This window comes from Bos taurus, chromosome 10 (genome assembly GCF_002263795.3).
Source record: "Bos taurus isolate L1 Dominette 01449 registration number 42190680 breed Hereford chromosome 10, ARS-UCD2.0, whole genome shotgun sequence".
Taxonomy (NCBI): Eukaryota; Metazoa; Chordata; class Mammalia; order Artiodactyla; family Bovidae; genus Bos; species Bos taurus.
Window position 1 is genome coordinate 46164902 of NC_037337.1, and position 20925 is coordinate 46185826.

The 20925-nt window shown below is 42.3% G+C and overlaps 1 protein-coding gene across 18 annotated transcripts in view; it reads left to right on the forward strand.

The window, feature by feature from the left end:
- The first annotated feature begins 1249 nt into the window (after positions 1 to 1249).
- Positions 1250 to 20925, forward strand: part of HERC1 (HECT and RLD domain containing E3 ubiquitin protein ligase family member 1) — a 231896-nt gene continuing 212220 nt past the window's right edge. For 15 of the 18 annotated variants that reach the window (XM_059890539.1, XM_059890551.1, XM_059890546.1 and 12 more), the window contains exon 1: positions 20193 to 20311. The gene's annotated coding sequence lies outside the window, so the exon portion shown is untranslated. Of the gene's footprint in view, positions 1542 to 17105; positions 19964 to 20192; positions 20312 to 20925 lie in introns of those variants that run through there. The other 3 variants (XM_059890543.1, XM_059890540.1, XM_059890541.1) reach the window with 2 other exon arrangements.

Sequence of the window (20925 nt, forward strand, 5' to 3'; positions counted from 1 at the left end):
GCTTTTAGGGTTCTTGTAAGGAGAAATGAGATGATGCATATATGGTACTTAGTACACTGCCTGAACCTTAGCACTTGCAAGGGGGATGTTGATTACTGTTGTTAGTATCACTGTCATTACTGCAGTGAAAAGGAAAAAAAAGAGAGAGAGAGAGAAATGAGGTTTTTTTCTTTCCCTTTCATGAGAACAAAGAAGATAAAGAGAACTATGAGCAGGCCTGAACATTCCTAGTTTTTTTTTTTTTTTTCACTTTAACTGCTCCTAACTCTGCATGTCTGTACCTAAGCTTGCTTTTCCACCCCCTAACTCTGCAGGAGCTACACTTCACATCTATTTTCTTTTGACTCTATGCTGAATACATCCTGTGTCTGGTGTTTACCCTTACAACACCCTTCCCTTTGTAGTTACATATCGGAAAGAAGGCCACGGAGCCACCGAACTGCCAGACTCAAATCCTGAGTTACTGACACCAGCCTATGAAATAATGCCAGTCTTTGAAACAATGCAAGAGGAAGAAATCAAGATCCTAACATCTTTGTTCCTCATCTTATAGAAGCCCCTAGACACCTCATGGGTGGACAGGGCACAGTTCTTGAGGCATAAGCCTACTGAGTTCCCCTCTCCGCTGACTGAGAATTAAAGCCACCTTTCTATTTCCTCCAAACTCTGTCTCTGTATTTTTCATTCAACTTTGGTGGGCAGAGAAAGCCAAGATTTTGGCGTTCGTGTTATTTGATCATTTATATGATAATAGCATCATGTTATTATCATTTTCAGAAAAAGCTTTAACTCGGGAGCAGAGGCTGCCACAAGCCTAGGTACCGAGCTGACTTTCATTCTCCGTGTTGTCCCAGCTGCCTGAGATGGCTTGCTTCTCAGGGACTGGGAGGTCAAGCCCCTCTGTCCTGGAGGGTTCAGGAGGGTAGGCAGCTTGAAGCCCCCCAGGTGGGTTCAGCCAGGCACAGCTAAAAGAGATAAAGAAGAATGTTAACATGTTCCAAATGTGCTCCACGGCTGCTGTATTGCAGGTTGGTGCTCTCTCTCCTATCAAACTGTTAAAAAATTTTGTTACTGAGAAGATGGTTTCTAACTTCATGTGTCTTTGGACGAAAGAGTTGAATTAGTTGACAAGCTGATTTGGTTATGACCAATAAAAACGTACCTGAGAAATCATGACACTTGCAGTTTATTTCAAATGTGGTAACTAGGAGCAAATTTCCCCAGAGGGCAAACAGGATACAGAGATTACGTCAAATGACATTTGTCAGCAGTTTGGAATTCAAGTTCCTGGAGCGACAGCAATTGATGGGCTGCAGTGAAATGAGTCTTTGCCTTCACCATTGGTGGCTCTGAAATCACTGTAACCTTTGGGAATGTATTTTTGTTGTCCAATCCAAGTTCATGAGCCCAGTGTACACTGAGGCCAAACAATCTGAAATGTTGGAGTTTGGAGCAGAGGAAGGTCTAATGCAAGGAGAACAGGCAGCTCATGCTGAAAAGACTGGACCTCTCCAATCATTTCAGGGGAAGAATTTTTACAGGTAAAATTTGGGGCAAGGGCTGCAGAATGTGTGTGACTTTCTTTTGATTGGTTGGGGATAAGATGACAGGGTGATGTCTTGGGAATCTCAACCTTCTGGTTCCAATCAGTCTGGAGTCTGTGTGCTTGTGATCAGCTTATAGTCACCATCCTCCACCTGGGTGGGGGTCTTAGTTTCTGTAGAAGAAATAGGCATCAGATTGTTATCTGTGTTCCTTCAAGAGCAACTAGTCATCCTGTAATTCTGCCATCCTGTTAACTGCTAGAGCCTGCTCTTTGGAACTTGGGGAAGGCCTAGAATATTAACACTTTTTTCTTTGTCTCTCCCCTACAAACAAAAATCAGGGGACCCAGAGGGGTGTTTGTACCCGGAGGTTCCTGCAGGGTACTGCTCAGTTTCAGTCCCCACTTTTCTGTGATAACTCCTCAATCTTAAGAGGAATAGAGCACGACAAGAAAGGAAATAAAGTTTTAGATGGATGCATTAATCATAAACTCAGCAGAGAAACTTGGTTTTACTGGGCTGCTGTGCTGTGCCCAGTCATGTCGGACTCTTGTGACCCCATGGACAGTAGTCCGCCAGGCTCCTCTGTCCATGGGATTTCCAGGCAAGAATACTGGAATAGGTTGCCATTTCCTTCTCCGGGGGATCTTCCCGACCTAGGGATGATCAAATCCGTGTCTCCTTTATTGGCAGGTGGATTCTTTACTGCTGAGTCACCTATGAATCCCTACCTTTTTTTAGTATTTTTAAACAAATACGTAGGCAGTTACTTTAGAAACAATTTTATGTGCCAATAATCTATAATGTGCTACCCTTACATCCAAATTTCCAAAAACAATTAGGAGTTTTTGAAAAGAAAACCACACCAAAAATTTTAATAGGCACTGGAGTTGTGGGAAAATTAAGTTTATTCTACTAGGAATCTCAACTTAGAATTGAGTATTCTCCAAAGTGGAAATTACATAGTGCCATTTCAGGAACAGACTATTCAACTCCCCTTCAACATTCAGAAATGACTCTCATAATAGTTAAACCACATCAAAACAGTCCAACGTAATTAGACTTCAATATATTGGACAATTATATTCTTCTAAGATGCTAATAAACCAAAACCAGAAATACTAAAATCAAAAGAAAAGACATTGGTTTCAATTTGTTGGTGTCAAACTGTGTATTTCCCTAGGCTTGGTAATTCCATCTCTGAGAGTCTATCTGAAAGAATTCATAAATTTAGAAAGATCTGTATGCATATGTTCATCTCCTCATTGTGTGTAAGAGTGAAAAGATGGAAGCATCCTAAATGTCAACCTAAACATCTAACAATAGGGCACCGGTTAAGTAAACAACAGCATATCCATTCTGTGGAATGTTTGCAGCCATTGCTGATGGGTATCACAAAGACCTTGCTGCAGCTCAGGAAAAGGCTTGTGGTGTATACATCAGGTGAAAAAGTCAGACACAGCATGGTATAACTCTAATTATGGAAAGCCCAGATAGAAAAATAGACTGAATCTGTGACAACCTGAAGGGGTAGGGTGGGAAGGGGTGTGGGAGGGGCGTTTAGGATGGAGGGGACACATGTATACCTATAGCCGATTCATACTGATGTATGGCAGATACCATCACAATATTGTAAAGTAATTATCCTCCAATTAAGATAAATAAATATTTAAAAATAAAAATAGATTGGAAAGAGTTGCAGAAAGATATCATTAGTGATTGTGTTAGGATAACAGAGAATTGTGGGTAATTTTTTTGGTACATGTTCCAAGTAAATTTTGTAGTTATATAAATTGTGGTAGGCAGAATAATGATCCCTAAAGATCTCCACATCCTAACTCCTGGAACCTGGGCATGTGTTATCTTACATGGCAAAAGGGACTTTGCAAATGCAAATGTAAATTAAGGATTTTGAAATGGGGAGAGTATCCTAAATAATCCAAGTGGGTTCAAAGTATTCACAAAGTTCTTTTAAAAAGGGAGGTAGGAATATCATGGTCAGAGAAATATTATAGTATGTTAGATTGCTGGCTTTGAAAAGGGAGGAAAGTCACCATGAGCTAAGAAATTCAGGTGACCTCTAGAAATTAGAAAAGGCAAGAGAAAGATTCTTTTCCAGAGACTTCAGAAGGAACAGTCCTGCCAACATTTTGATTTTAGCCCAGAGAGACCCATTTCAGACTTCTGACCTCCAGAATTATGAGAAAATAAGTGTGGGAGTTTTTTATTTTCTTATTGAGGTATAGTTGATTTATAATGCTATTAAGTTTCAGGTGTACAATATAGTGATTCACAATTTGTAAAAATAATACTGCATTTATAGTTATAAAATATTGGCCATATTCTCTGTGCTGTACAATATATCCTTGTGGTTTATTTTATATATAATAGTTTATAACTCTTAATCCACTGCCTCAATCTTGCCCCTCCCCACTTCCCTCTTTCCACTGGTAACCACTAGTTTGTTTTCTATGTCTGTGAGTCTGTTTCTTTTTTGTTGTATCCACCAGTCTGTTTTATTTTTATTTTTGACTGTGCCACAGGGCATGTGGGATCTTAGTGCCCCAGCCAGGGACTGAACTGATGCCCCCTGCAGTGGAAGCATGGAACCCTAACCACTGGATCACCAGGGAATTTCCTGGTTCAGTTTTCAGATCCATGTATAAATGCTAACATACTTTATTTGTCTTTCTCTGTAAATAAATGCATTGTTTCAAGCCATTAAATTTGTGATAATTTGTTATGCAATAATAGGAAATAATTATAATACATATGCTAAAACTGAAATGAATACTATACAGAAGAAATTAATTTTCTAAAGTGTCAGCTATTACAAGAGTGTTACCAAACACAGTTGGATGATTATACATTTTCTGTATCCTTATGCCCATGAAATTTTCTCTTTGAATGGGGAAGAAGATTGATTTGTAGCATTGGCTTTGGAGGATCTGAATTTGCATCTCAGCCCCTCAGCTGTGTGACCTTGGGCAAATTTCCTAAAAATGTTTTTGACTCCTAATCTACATATATGTGGACCATGAAATATGATCATTTGTAGCTGCAGTGGGCCCCCCCCCCAAAATGCTTTTTTTTCCCTTAAATATTTTTTTTTGAAATTTAAAAAATAATATAACATTACAAACAGAATCAAAAGTGTAAAGGAAAACTCTTTATTTATTGGGTAAAATTCCTTTAGCCAAACACAACAATTCTTTAGTGCATTTCCTTCTAGTCTTTTTTTTTCATATATACATTGTGTTGGCCAAGAAACTTGGTTGGAAGTAACCAAAGCCCAACTCGAAGTTCAGTTCAGTTCAGTTGCTCAGTCATGTCTGACTCTTTGCGACCCCATGAATCCAGCACGCCAGGCCTCCCTGTCCATCACCGACTCCTGGAGTTTACCCAAACTCATGTCCATCGAGTCAGTGATGCCATCCAACTATCTCATCCTCTTGTCCCTTTCTCCTCCTGCCTTCAATCTTTCCCAACATTAGGGTCTTTTCAAATGAGTCAGCTCTTCGCATCAGGTGGTCAAAGGATTGGAGTTTCAGCTTCAACATCAGTCCTTCCAATGAACACCCAGGACTGATTTCCTTTAGGATGGGCTGGTTGGATCTCCTTGTAGTTCAAGGGACTCTCAAGAGTCTTCTCCAACACCACAGTTCAAAAGCATCAATTCTTCAGTGCTCAGCTTTCTTTATAGTCCAACTCTCACATCCACACATGACCACTGGAAAAATCACAGCCTTGACTAGACGGACCTTTGTTGGCAAAGTAATGTCTCTGCTTTTCAATATGCTATCTAGGTTGGTCATAACTTTCCTTCCAAAGAGTAAGTGTCTTTTCATTTCATGGCTGCAATCACCATCTGCAGTGATTTTGGAGCCCCCAAAAATAAAGTCAGCCACTGTTTCCACTGTTTTCCCATCTATTTCCCATGAAGTGATGGGACCGGATGCCATGATCTTTGTTTTCTGAATGTTGAGCTTTAAGCCAACTTTTTCACTCTCCTCTTTCACTTTCATCAAGAGTCTCTTTAGTTCTTCTTCACTTTCTGCCATAAGGGTGCTGTCATCTGCATATCTGAGGTTATTGATATAACCTCAAAGTAGCTTAGGCAAAAAGCAAACCAAAAAAAGGAAATCTGTTGGTTCAGTAACAGGGAAGGGTCCTGGCTTTTGGAATATAGGTAGATCCAGGAACTTCCCTGGTGGCCTAGTTGCTAAGACTTTATGCTCCTAATGCAGGGGTCCGGGTTCAATCCCTCATTGTGTACTAGATCCCATATGCTGCAACTAAGAGTTTGCATGATGCAACTAAGATCTGGCACAGTTAAATAAATAAATAAAAGTAAGTATATATTTTAAAAGGAATATAGCTAGATTCATGTGCTCAAGTGTTGTTGTTAGGGTCCTGTGTCTCTCCATGCCCCAGCTCTGCTCTTCTGTGTGGCTTCAATATCAAGGGAGCTCTCTCTAAGTTGTGGGAAGAATTGCTAACAGCAAAGTGAACTTCTGTGGTCCTTAACAGCCCTTGATCAGAGAGGAAGACAAAGTATCCATGTACCAAATGTCATTCTAAGTCTCTGATTGGCCTTCCATGGGTCACATGCCTTTCCCCTGGACAAATAATTGTGGGAAGGGGAAATAGGTATCATGACTGTCTGGATTGGTGTCACTTGCCCACTCCTAAAAGAAGGGATTGGGAGAAACAGTGTGATCGCCATACAACCAGGGGGAGGGGCAGTTCCTTTAGCAAACATGAGGTGTTGGACATGCAAAAACAGGAGCTATCCTCCATCCATAAATGGCAACCCACTCCAAAATGCATAGCACAATCTAAGATGAACATTCTTATCACCACCATTGGATCAAGAAATAGAATCTTGCCATCTACTTCAAAAGCCCCATACATGGGCCCCTTTCTAATCACAACCCTCCCCAGATCCTGATTTTTTAATGACCATCCAAATGTATATCCCTAAACTGAACTTTAGTCTTGCCCATTCCAAGTTGATATATCCCTAAATCTCTTTCAACTCTTATCTCTCCCTCTACCCCTTTACCCAATCTGTTGAAGAATGCTTTTGACTTGCACAAATGCCCAGTCTGAATTTTACTGACTGCATATTCTCGATGTAGTTTGACATGTTTCTCTGCCCCCTAAATTTCCTGCAAATATGTAGCTGCATTCAGAGACTGGATTAGACTCAGGTTTGATCCCTTTTGGCAAGACTAAAAGCAATGTTTTTTTATAAGCCAACTCTCATATCCATACATGATTACTGGAAAAACCATAGTTTTAACTAGATGGACCTTTGTCAGCAAAGTAATGTCTCTACTTTCTAATACAATTTCTAGGTTGGTCATAACTTTTCTTCCAAGGAGCGAGCAACTTTTTATTTCATGGCTGCAGTCACCATCTCCAGTGATTTTGGAGCCCAAGAAAATAAATTCTGTCACTGTCTCTGTTGTTTCCCCATCTATTTACCATGGAGTAATGGGACTGGATGCTATGATCTTAGTTTTCTGAATGTTGAGTTTTAAGCCAACTTTTTCACTCTCCTCTTTTACTTTTATCAAGAGGCTCTTTCTGCCACAAGTGTGGTGTCATCATATGTGAGGTTATTGATATTTCTTCCAGCAATCTTGATTCCAGCTTGTACTTCATCCAGCCCGGCATTTTGCATGATGTACTCTGCATTTAATTTAAATATACAGAGTGACACTATACAGCCTTGATGTACTCCTTTCCCAATTTGGAACTAGTTTGTTGTTACATGTCAGGTTCTAACTGTTGCTTCTTGACCTGTACAGATTTCTCAGGAGGCAGATAAGGTGGTCTGGAATTCCCATCTCTTGAAGAATTCTCCATAGTTTGTTGTGATCAACGCAGTCAAAGGCTTTGGCATAGTCAATAAAGCAGAACACCACACAAGAGACAATACACAAGAGAACAACACAAGACAAGAGAAGATTTAGAAAACTCTACACATGGATATCACCAGATCCAGATGGTCAATACCAAAATCAGGTTGATTATATTCTTTGCAGCCAAATATGGAGAAGCTTTATACAGTCAGTAAAAACAAGACCTGGAGCTGACTGTGGCTCAGATCATGAACTCCTTATTGTGAAATTCAGACTTAAATTGAAGAAAGTAGGAAAACCATTAGACTATCCAGGTATGACCTAAATCAAATCCCTTGCGATTATACAGTAGAAGTGACAAATAAATTCAAGGGATAAGATCTGATAGACAAAGTACCTGAAGAACTATGGACAGAGGTTCATGACATTGTATAGGAGGCAGTGATCAAGATCATCCCCAAGAAAAAGGAATGCATAAAGGCAAAATGGCTGTCTGAGGAGGCCTTACAAATAGCTGAGAAGAGAAGCTAAAGGCAAAGGAGAAAAGGAAAGATATACCCATTTGAATGCAGAGTTCCAAAGAATAGCAAGGAGAGGTAAGAAAGCCTTCCTCAGTGATCAGTGCAAAGAAATAGAAGATGCAAGAGTTTGGGCTTATTGAAATGATTCCTTTGACATGTACCTTAACTATCCAGGACCAGTACCCTGTTTTTCTCCATCCTGAACTTTCCTCAGGGTACACCAGCAGGGGTGACTGCAGTGCCTGATGGCTTCATGATTGCAACATCCTTTGTTTACTGAAATGGCACATGACATTCCTCTTCCACAATTCCATGTATAAGAGAGATCACGCAATATTTCCTGTTGGTGTCACTTTCTCTTTCGTTATAGCTCCCTGCATGAGTGAGATCTATCCCATTTCATTGGCCTTATCTTCAAGAAGTGCCATATCCATCTTTGTCTTAAACAACTAAATATTTGATATGAACTGTATGGAAAGGCAGCTAACTATCTCTAGGAGCTATCCTCCCCACTCCACCCCCCATCCTTTTCCTTTTAGTAATAGATCCCACCGAGCCTATGATCATCTAGTTAGAGACCACATAATCTAGCTTCCCTGATAGCTAGGTGTGGTCATTTGAATAAGTTTTGGCCAATAGGACATGAGTGGAAGGAATGTCTGCAAACTCCAGAGGTGGAGCCAGCAGATTTGTTCATCTAGTAACTTTGACCTTTGAGAGATACCAGTGAATATCTGCTGGGCTCTTGTATTGAGAAGACAGAAACTGGGAGCCACAGGATGGGTGCTTTCTGTCATGGGGACAAGAAACAAGGAGAGGTGGTTTGCAAAGGAAGGAGAATAGAGCAGATGCAAAACAAGAGGCACAATAGGGGTACAATCAGTGAGGGCTGATGATGCTTAGAGGCAGCTCTCCTGGTCCTGGCTCTCATTCCTCATGAGTGAGGACATGCTACTCCTGCCCTTGGGTCCTTTTAATAGACTCCCTATTTTCCTTCAATGAATTTGAGTGAGTTTTCCATTATTTGCAAGAAAAGGGGATTCATAAAGATGTGGAATAACCAGATAACCCTTTCTTTTTTATTTTTTAAATTAATTAATTGATTGCTTTTTGGTTGGGCTGGGTCCCCGTCACTACGCGGGCTTTCTCTAGTTGCAGTGAGCAGGGGCTGCTCTTCATCATGACGTGCAGTCTTCCCACTGCAGTGGCTTCCCTTGTTGCAGAGCACAAGCTCTAGGCGCATGGGCTTCAGTAGTTGCAGCTTATGGGCTTTAGGGTGTGGGCTCAGCAGTTGTGGTACACCGCCTTAGTTGCTCAGCAGTGTGTGGACTCTTCCCAGTCATGGACCAATCTGTCATTGTGGCAGATTCTTATCCACTGAACTACCAGAGAAGTCAAGATAACCCTTTCTTTTGTATATGGGAGCAGAGAAGTTGTGGCAGGAAAATTTATTGAGATGCTGTATTTTGCTTCTGCTGTTGTGGGAGGATTAGAAAGAACGACAGTCTTTTGTTGCTGTTGTTGTTTATTCTTGGGATTTTCCCTCCTTGTGCTAAGCGGGTGGACAGACTTCGGGTTTCCCACCTCAGAAGGTAGAAGAAGTTACCTAAGGCAGCCTGCTGTCTGAGGTTTGGTTTCCAAAAGATTGAGCGTCTTAGAGGGGATTATTCTGAAGCTACGGAGAGAGGTTAAGTGTTCCAGGGTGGGATAGCTGGAAGCAAGGAGAGTGAAAGGAGAGTCCTTGCTATCTCAAGGAGAAGGATGAAAGTCTATATATTCAAAAGTCTGTGACTTTTGGGAAACTGTACCCTAATCTGGTCCCAGGCAGATTCCAGGACCTCAGAGGGGACTGGAGGCCTGGTGCATACAAAGAGACGGGATTTGGCATTTCAGGACTAACTGTCACTTCCTGACAATAATATTTTATTTATAAAAACAGGGGAAGTTTGACAGATTTAGTCTACAGGCCATTGTTTGTTAATCCTTTAATTAGAACATCATCATTCAGGAACCCTTGGTGAATTAGTAGATATGGATATTAGACATCAGTAGACATTAAAATCTTAAAAAGGCATGGTGTGCTTCCTGCAGTCTTGCCAAACATTGCTTTTAGTCTTGCCAAAAGGGATCAAACCTGAGTCTAATCCAGTCTCTGAATGCAGCTACATATTTGCAGGAAATTTAGGGGGCAGAGAAACATGTCAAACTGCATCGAGAATATGCAATCAGTAAAATTCAGACTGGGCATTTGTGCAAGTCAAAAGCATTCTTCAACAGATTGGGTAAAGGGGTAGAGGGAGAGATAAGAGTTGAAAGAGATTTAGGGATATATCAACTTGGAATGGGCAAGACTAAAGTTCAGTTTAGGGATATACATTTGGATGGTCATTAAAAAATCAGGATCTGGGGAGGGTTGTGATTAGAAAGGGGCCCATGTATGGGGCTTTTGAAGTAGATGGCAAGATTCTATTTCTTGATCCAATGGTGGTGACAAGAATGTTCACCTTAGATTGTGCTATGCATTTTGGGGTTTCATTTGTTTTTTGTTAATATATTTTTTAAAGAGTACTAAGGACAACATAGAATTCTGGAGATGTTCAGTTCAGTTCAGTTCAGTAGCTGAGTCATGTCCAACTCTTTGCGACCTCATGAACTGTAGCACACCAGGCCTCCCTGTCCATCACCAACTCCTGGAGTTCACCCAAACCCATGTCCATCGAGTCGGTGATGCCATCCAACCATCTCATCCTCTGTCGCCAGCATCAGGATCTTTTCAAATGAGTCAGCTCTTTGCATCAAGTGGCCAAAGGATTGGAGTTTCAGCTTCAACATCAATCGTTCCAATGAACACCCAGGACTGATCTCCTTTAGGATGGACTGGTTGGATCTCCTTGCAGTCCAAGGGACCCTCAAGACTCTTCTCCAACAACACAGTTCAAAGCATCAGTTCTTTGGCACTTAGCTTTCTTTATAGTCCAACTCTTACATCCATACATGACCACTGGAAAAACCATAGCCTTGACTAGACAGACCTTCGTTGGCAAAGTAATATGTCTGCTTTTTAATAAGCTATCTAGGTTGGTCATAACTTTCCTTCCAAGGAGTAAGCGTCTTTTCATTTCACGGCTGCAATCACCATCGGCAGAGATTTTGGAGCCCAGAAAAATAAAGTCTGACACTGTTTTCACTGTTTCCCCATCTATTTGCCATGAAGTGATGGGACCAGATGCCATGATCTTCATTTTCTGAATGTTGAGCTTTAAGCCAACTTTTTCACTCTCCACTTTCACTTTCATCAAGAGTCTCTTTAGTTCTTCTTCACTTTCTGCCCATGAGGGTGGTATCATCTGCATATCTGAGGTTATTGATATTTTTCCCGGCAATCTTGATTCCAGCTTATGCTTCCTCCAGCCGAGCATTTCTCATAATGTGCTCTGCATATAAGTTAAATAAGCAGGGTGACAATATACAGCCTTGACGTACTCCTTTTCCTATTTGGAACCAGTCTGTTGTTCCATGTCCAGTTCTAACTGTTGCTTCCTGACCTGCATACAGGTTTCTCAAGAGGCAGGTCAGGTGGTCTGGTATTCCCATCTCTTTCAGATTTTTCAACAGTTTTTTGTGATCCACACAGTCAAAGGCTTTGGCATAGTCAATAAAGCAGAAATAGATGTTTTTCTGGAACTCTCTTGCTTTTTCCATGATCCAGCAGATGTTGGCAATTTGATCTCTGGTTCCTCTGCCTTTTCTAAAACCAGCTTGAACATCAGGAAGTTCACGGTTCACATATTGCTGAAGCCTGGCTTGGAGAATTTTGAGCATTACTTTACTAGCGTGTGAGATGAGTGCAATTGTGCGGTAGTTTGAGCATTCTTTGGCATTGCCTTTCTTTGGTATTGGAATGAAAACTGACCTTTTCCAGTCCTGTGGCCACTGCTGAGTTTTCCAAATTTGTTGGCATATTGAGTGAAGCACGTTCACAGCATCATCTTTCAGGATTTGAAATAGTTCAACTGGAATTCCATCACCTCCACTAGCTTTGTCGTAGTGATGCTTCCTAAGGCCCACTTGACTTCACATTCCAGGATGTCTGGCTTTAGGTGAGTGATCACACCATCGTGATTATCTTGGTCATGAAGATCTTTTTTGTACAGTTCTTCTGTGTATTCTTGCCACCTCTTCTTAATATCTTCTGCTTCTGTTAGGTCCCTACCATTTCTGGGGCTATTAGGTGTCATGATTCTTTCCATATACAGAGAGCTACTTTGGGAATGAAGCCACCCGGGAAGAATGCAGGGTCTCAAGACGGAATGTGAGACTAAATTCCATAATGATCTTGTTTGATTACCTGCGTCCAGCCATTCCTTAAGATTGATATACCCATGAAATCTTCAGTTATATGAATCAGTAAAGTCCCTTTTTATTTCTACTGCTTTGGTTTGCAACCAGGAGTCCATCCACAAGTCAAAAGGATCTTGACTAGTCTTTGTTGAATATTTCTCAAGAAACTGATAATCCTGTTGGATTTTTGGTGTTGGTTTCAACTGTCTGCAGTAACTCACATTCACTGCCACACACAGGCAAACCTGTTCTTCATTCTCTTTGTGCTTTTGAAAGCTTTATTCCATATTTCATAACGGTGGAGCCCATTGTCATTCCCTAAGACATGTTTCATTGTAGTCCCATTTGAAGTTGGCAAAGCTCACTGAGGGAGGAGATGGGAAGGAATCTTCTGCCAAAGGAGGAAGAAGATCCTGTCACCCGAACAGCTGGCACGTTCATTGGGTTGGTCTGAAGTAAGGGGAAGTCATGTGTTTCAGGTATCTTTCATTTATTCATTCATTATGTATTTATTGACTTTCAGCCACTGCACATGACAGCCCCAGGCTCAGCTTTCAGGGAACTCACAGCTGGGGTGTGAGGTGGGCTGAAGAGTTATGTAGCACAACCTGGGGAGCTCTCAGAGGCCTACTTGTCTGGTCTGATTCAGTCCCCTCTTCCAGTTGCTGAAATTTCCATCATTTGATTTCTCTCTTTTTTTAAAAAAAAATTATTTCTTAATATTACTGCCATACTCCCAGAAAGCCCAATTTAGAATGCAGATATGTTAACTAGAGAGATGAGCACACTTTAGGACACAATACTGCTATGGTAAAGTGTAGGAAAGGACAGACACAATACATTTTGATGAGGAGACAGCCTGGAGCCCAGGTGTTGTCAAAAATAAGAGGAAGATGGCCATGGGAGAAAGGGTAGGGGAAGGAGAAGTTGAGAAGCATTTATTATTTCACCGTTTTTTCTCAGGTTTTGGCAGTATCCATGCCTAGAACATCTCTCTCTGGCAAGAAAGTGGGACTTACTATTTTATTTATTTATTTATATTTGGCTGCACTGGGATTTAATTGCAGCATGTGTAATCTAGGTCCCTGATCAGGGATTGAACCTGGATGCCCTGCATTGGGATTATGGAGTTTTAGCCACTGGATCACCAGGGAAGTCCTGGGACTTACTATTTTGTATTCTAGGCTTTGATGTTGGACAGAACTGTGTTTGTATTCCAGCTGGTGACCTGCACCAAGTCACTTCTAAATTGTCAGCCTCAGTTTCCTTATCTATATAATGCAGAGAAAATACTCGCCTTACTGGATGGTGGTGGAAGTAAAAGATATTAATTTATCTAAAGAGCTCAGTAGAGAGCCCAAGCACATTGGTTTTTCTCAGTGAATATTAGTTTCTTCCTTTAGTTGAATAATCCCAGTCATTTGACAACATTTAAGACAAAGAGAAGAAAAACTTCAAATGGCTCTTTAGATCAGCAATATAGATGAAATTTTAGAGGGGAAATTTTATCCTTTTAAATAGAAAGAAAGAGAAGATTAGCCCAGTCCTTTCAGTTGGTATTCTACGACGACATTTCTCAATATCCTACTTTCTAGTATTCTATAGTATTTCTCTTCCTGGCCTATTTTAGCCCCATTAAGTCAAGCCTAACTAACCCTCTCTATGTCAGAGATAAGGGGTCATAGAGTTCTTCCCTTAGTTTGTTTTCTGTTTTCTCAAAATATCAGCTTTTGGTGCCCAAGGCAATCAGGAAATGAGGGGAGTTTCCTTTTCTGGGAAACAGATAGTTAAAAATAATGATTTATTGAGTACTGGCTGTGTGCCAGGCAAATGGGCTCTGCAACTTACATGGTTTATTTAATCTTTACAATAATCCTGTGAGTGGGGATTTCTATCACATATTTATAGAGCCCTTTAGGGTTGTTCTGAGGATTAGATGAAATCGTGTTTGAAAAGTGCTTAGAGCACTTAGATTCAGTAAATGATGCTGGTGTTGGTTTAGTTCCTAAGTCGAGTCAGATTCTTGTGACCCCATGGACTATATATAGCCTGCCCGGCAACTCATCCATGGGATTTCCCAGGCAAAAATACTGAAGTGGGTTGCATTTTCCTTCTCCAGAGGATCTTCCCAACCTAGGGATCAAACCCACATCTCCTACATTGGCACTTGGATTTTTTACCACTGAACCACCAGGGCCTTCCCTCAATAGATGTTAGCTGTCCTTATACTTTTATTTTCAGTGAAGAAATTCAGGCTCAGGTTGGTTAAGATATTCACCTAAAGTCATCCAGCTAGAAGGCTGAAGAAGGATCCCAAATCTCACTATGTGATGTACGAAGTCAATGTGAGAGATCCATTCTGTTTTACAGCATCTTGTTTGAAATAACAAAGCACTAATCAATTGGAACAAGGACCAAAGTTTCAACCCTGTGTTAGCCTGACAGTCCAGTGAATATTCACCATGATTTTGGGCCAAAACAGTTCTTCCCTTCCTGATCTCCTGATCTGCTCCTTGTATAGATGCTAACTTCAGTCTTTCCAGTTCCCAGAGCATAGCCTTACAAGACTCAGCTGCTTTTCCACACACATCTCCCACTTCTCAAACCATTAGCGAATACTAAGATGTATATCTATGTCATACCCTGTACTTCCTCTTGGCCCCCTGGGATTATCCTAGGGAAGGGCACTGATCCTAGCCTGGACAATCAGCACGTTTTCTCTCTTAATTTCAAACTTGAATTAAGAATGATAGTCCCTTTCTAATGGTGGAAATAGTAAGGTGGAAAACTTGGGGGTGCTGTATTTTCTGATATATGAAGAAAGTCAGTCTTGAAAGAAACTGAAGCCAATGCAACAAGGGAAGCAAAGATGCAGCAAGGGAATTCTGGTGGTGCTGAAGTTCTTGGTTCTACAAGTTCCCGAAGCCTCGGTTTACTGTCCCCCACCACCTGATTTTGACTTTTGACATTTTTTTGGATTCATTAAGCTAATTCTTCTCCTTTTCTTTGCCAAACAAGTTCAGGCAGCAAGTTTCTGTCACTTTCTTTTATAGTATTCAGAACTTTCTATTAATAACTTGTGTTATAATTATTTGTATATACTTCCCCTCTACTACTTTCTTTCTAGAACAAAGATATGCATTGTTCATCTTATTCCCACTGTGCTACCATAGTGTCTGGTATGGGGAGCACTATATACTTCTTCCCTTCTCAATGGAGGCACCCTTTCCCCCCTGTAGCTTCATTTTCTTTCCTCAGGATGAATGTTCCATTCCCTGCTGCTGAGTGAGAAAAACTGTCTGCCTCAGGCAGTTGTGTTTTGATGAAACAACACTCACAAACTCTTGTAAAAATAAGCTAATTTACCTAAAAATGGTAACTGAATTATGGCCTAAAGAAACTAATGAGGTCAGTGAATACTGGTGAGATAATGGATGGTCCTGTTTTAGGTGATATTTCACTTAGAATGTGAATTTCTAGTGGGAACTCTGTAAAGTTTGCACTCAATGACAAGGGACTCCATTTCCAAAAGAACTACCTGTCAAACTTGTGGCCCTATTTTTAGTATCCCTGCTTCCCTTGAAACCTCTTTGGCAGATCAATGATTCATTAGGGAGAAAAGATGTACTGAGTGGGAGAAAATAGGTACGGAGTGTGTTCTCAGTAGATACACTTAACAAAAATTCTAGGCAACTTTTGTGACCTGGAGGTTGGTATTTTGAGAATACATTATTATCAGAATATGTAACTTTTTCTATTTAGCTATCAGCTCCAGGGTGAAGTTCTGTCTAGAAATCTCTTTTTTGAGACTATTTATTTTCTGCACAATCTTTTAGCTCAAATCATACTGCTTTTTATTGATTGCTGATTTTGTTTGTTCCATGCAAGTCTCTGTCTTCCAGAATAATTTAATTAGTCCTTGGGTTTGGTCAGTTTCCAATTTTATGAGTACCCAGAGAAAGTTGCAATGGGTTATACTGTTTAAAGAATGATGTATTCCAGAGGACCTACTAAAATATCTATCATACATCTATAAATATCAACTTGCAATAAATATCTCACCCTTCCTTTGGATCCTGCTTCTCTTGTGGAGTGGTAAGGTAAATGAGTTTCAGAAGTTGGGTGTCTAACTTTACAATTTTGCTCATTCCACCAACAAAAAATACAGGGGAGTGGAATCCACATTGTTGGTAGTTTAGCTATCTTTTCATGGACATTTATCTCCATTTTCACTTTTCAGGACCCAAATGGCATGGACCTGCTTCATACAGCCTATAGTTTCAGCATGAAGTCTTATACACAGTAGGCACCAATAAATGTGAGAAATAATTGAGTAATATATACACTCTCTTGGAACATGCTTAAGGATAGTGCTGATATCTATCTCAGTCTTTTTGTAAAAAAAAAAAAAAGTGGAATACACAGAAACACATACAAATAAGGTATTGTTTTCACATTTTGGAAAAGCTTTTCTGATAGGCAGTATTGCTTGGATCAGAAAGACTGGCTGAAGGAAACTCCTGGAGACCAAGTACTAAAGGGGAATGTATTCTCCTTCTTTGGTATTTAAACAGAAGCTGTAAGAACAAAATGTTTCTAATGAAGATACCACTGATTTTTCCCTCCATTAATTCCATCTTTCTTCAAAACTAATGGGTATATACAATGACTCCACATCAAAGGCTCTTTTCTAATTGTTTAGGAGATGTGAGTTTTATTAGAACAAAGCAAAATTCACAACCCACAACACAGCAATTTCTTCAAGTTATTTTGGAGTTGATTTATGAATTGCTCTTTAGGAAATGGGCTGGATCCTCAAGATGTGTGCTAGGCTTAAAAAACCTTCTCCAGGATGTGTTTCAGCCCTTTCCTTCCTCTCAATCCTTCCCCCCATACCCTTGTCACTTGGAGTCTCCTCACACTGTATTATACTAATCAACTCCCTTCCCTTCCCCCTCCCATTACACCATAAGCTCACTGAAGGTAGGTATTAAAGCTTGCTCAACTTAGTATATTCTGAGTCTTGCACAAGTGCCTGATTTATGATAGGCATTCAACAAAGATCTGTTAAATGAACGAATGAAAATAATGCATCATATCTGCAGAGTTAGGCTTACAAGTACTTTCCTGTGTTATTCGACTCCCATGATACCCCAAGGCAGGTAAGATATCCATTATTGGCCCTATTTACAGATGTTAGAGGAGATTCAGAAAGGCTGTGTAAACTGAGGGCAGATAAGCCGCAATTTCAGGAGACACCAGGACTCACGATTGTGGATTCCTTCTCTGGAGCCCAAAACAAACTTACCCCCTGAATCCTTTCAACTTTCTCCCTGTTCTGCCTCCTGTTAGTTGCTTTCACCTGTGACTTAGCTCCACTTTTTATTTCAGTTCAGTTCAGTTGCTCAGTCGTGTCCGACTCTTTGCGACCCCATGAACCGTGGCACGCCAGGCCTCCCTGTCCATCACCAACTCCCGGAGTTTACCCAAACTCATGTCCATTGAGTCAGTGATGCCATCCAACCATCTCATCCTCTGTCGTCCCCTTCTCCTCCTGACCTCAATCTTCCCCAGCATCAGGGTCTTTTCAAATGAGTCAGCTCTTCGTATCATATTCCCCATATACAGATGAAAGACGAAAAAAATGTATTTTTCTGTTGATTTTCCACTTCCTCTATCTGGGACCTCCTGGTTGAGTTGTAGGGTTGTGGAGTACATGGTATGAGATGGGGATGATGTGTGTGTGAGAAAAGATGTAGCTGGTTGTGGTGGTCAGAGTGTGTAGCTCCAAGATCAGGCAGGAGCCTACAAAGATGAGGCCTTGGTTTTCAGTTCCCTTTATTTCCACCAACTCCCCATGACCCCACCCCCTCATCAGCAACATTTTTCTCCAGGGGAAATTTGAATAAAATCAACTGGTAGAATTTGGAGTATGATGCTGATTATGAGACTTCAGTAGATATTTTTCTTTGTTGTTGTTTCTAAAAAATATTTATTTGGCTGCACCACGTCTTAGTTGTGGCACATCAGATCTTTGATCTTCACTGCGGTATATGGGATCTTTTAGTTTTGGCATGAAAAATTTTTAGTCTAGTTTCTTGACCAGTGATCGAACCCAGGCCCCCTGCCACTGGATCACTGGCGAAGTCCCTAGCAGATGTTGATTTGATTATTTAAGAGTGGCCAAGAAAGGGGGGGAGTGATGAAGGTGAGGGTGGAAGGAATTCAGGGCTTACTTGCTGATATTATTTGTATTTCATAATTGTATGCAATTGGAGTCAATTGTATCCCTTTCTCCTTTCCACACTGTCCTGAGGGGGGAAGCTAAGGAGAGGGCAAAGGAGGGAATGTCTCAATTTGCCTTTAAAATAAGTGGAGTTCTAGTGAAGTTTTACAAATCCAAGAAAAATGGAATGTCATGGGATGCTTTGAGTGGCACTGATGCCTACATCATCAACAAGCTAACATGAAGCTGGCAAGGGAACTTGTTAATCTTGTTTCTGCTTTACACACAATACCCAGATCATAAAGCACTGGTAACAATGACATCACTTCACAGATACCCACTCCCTCACATCTAGTTTACCAGAAATAGTCATATATTTCACAGATAGAAACTTAAAAGTTATACACACAATAAGGCTTAGCATTTAATGATTAATGTCAAGAGATTTATATATATTTTATTCTTCAGACACCCTGTGATAATAAGAACTAACATTATGAGTTAACAGATAAAGGCCCTCTGAGGTTCAGAGAGCTCAAGCAACTTGTCCAAAGTCACATACCTGGTGAGTGGGACTTCAGAATTCCCTCTCACCTATGTCTGACAGTGAGATAAATTATTTGACAGTTAAGTAACTCTTGGGCTAAACTGCTTCCCATATAGCCACGGGACAAGCACTCCCTTTTCTGCCTATACCACAATTTTTTTACATTAGTGACACCTACATGGCCTGTATGTTGTACATTCCTCATATGAGGGCAAAGATCGGCTCCATGATCTTAGTCAGTGACACATATTGGTGCTTGTTAGAAAATTTCCAATGAAGGATACCAGGATGATGACTAAAAATGCAGTCTTGGAGTAAGAACAGGTACAGAAGGAAGAAGCGGCCAGGTATTGCCATTAGACAATTTAATGAGCACCTGGACCGGTGTTAGGTGCTGGGGGACATAGTGATGACTAAGCCAGTCACGGACCTTTCACTCAGAAGACTTCATTGTAGAGGTCGAGATCAAGGTCATAATTTACCCGTGTTGCTCAGGAGAAAAAAAAAAAAAAAATAAGAGTCCTCGCAGGCCCCAGCGTCTGCGGGGTTTTGGCATTCCTGCAGCGCAAAGACACGAATAATAAGCTAGAACTCAGTCAAGTGAAACGCTTTCACGTGACTGAACCTGACCGGCCAGAAGTCTTGAGCTGGTTGTCGTGGGAGATAAAGCACACTGAGCGCGTCGCGCGCGTCCGAGATAAAGGGGTGTGCCCGCCCAGCCCCTGCAGCCAGTTTTTCCCGGCGTTCCTCCATCCCGCAGCACCAGGTGGCGGGGCGGAGGGGTCTTCCATGTCCACCACGAGGAAAAGGGGGAGCGCTGGCCACCCCCGTACTCCTCATCGCCCTTTATGAAACGCTCCTAACTGTGTTCATAGGCGGAATCCGAGGAGTGCAGACTCCGCGAGGGCTGAAAGGTGAGAGCTGCGCCGCGCCGGGGTGTTCCCAGAAGCTAAGCTCCCCACCCCCATCCATTAAATCTCCGTCCCTTTTGCCGTCCTCCAGCAACCTCGCCCGTGCGCTCCTCCCCCAGTCGCTCTCGCCTCCCGCGCTGGGCCTGGTGGGCGGGGCGAGGGCTCCAAACTGCGCGAGAGTTCCGCCCAAGTGCCGCGAGACTCGCCTGCCGCCGCTGCCGCCGCCTCTTACGTCTTTCCCTTTGACAAGTCGCCGCTGCTGCAGCAAAAATAAAGGACGCGGCCACCGCAGCCGCTGCCGCGGGTCGCCGGAGCCCTGTCCCACCCCCGTCAGCTCTGGAGCCGCGTATGGTAACGCCTCCTTTCTGCTCTCCTGGCCGCCTGTGCGTGCGTCCCGCCGGCCCGGCATGGCCGGCCGGAGCCGTTCGGGAGCCACCGCCGAGAGGGGCCGCCGGGGTCCCGGGTGGGCGGCCAGCGGAGGCCTGAGGAAACTCTCCTGGCGCGGTGCGGCTCCCCTGCCCCCTGAGGCCTCTTGCCTCCCAGGCGCCTGCAGAGCCGCGTTAGAAGCCGAGCCGCCGACCCCAGAGGGCGGAGGGACCCGCCCCTCCAGCGGCTTGCTACCTGTCCCTCGGTCCTCGGTGGTCGCATCGCTGACCACCTTCCCCACCCCTTTATCCGCTAACGAGAGCCCCGCCCCCGGCCAGGGCTTGGACCGGGGCGGGCGGTGGGGTGGGGTGGAGTGGCGGCCCGACTCCTTCTCGGGATCCGAGGAGAGCCGCGACCCCGGTGCTCACCGTTATCTTCTCCCTTTTGAGGGGTGGAGGTTGGGACGACGTGCCTTTCAACCCTTTTCTATGCCTTTTGGGTGGGGAAGGCTCATCATCTGGTAAACCTTTCTCCGAATCTTCCGCCTCATAATTTATAAAGCTTCTGCTACAGGGAGAGGAGAAGAGATGCATTGTTAA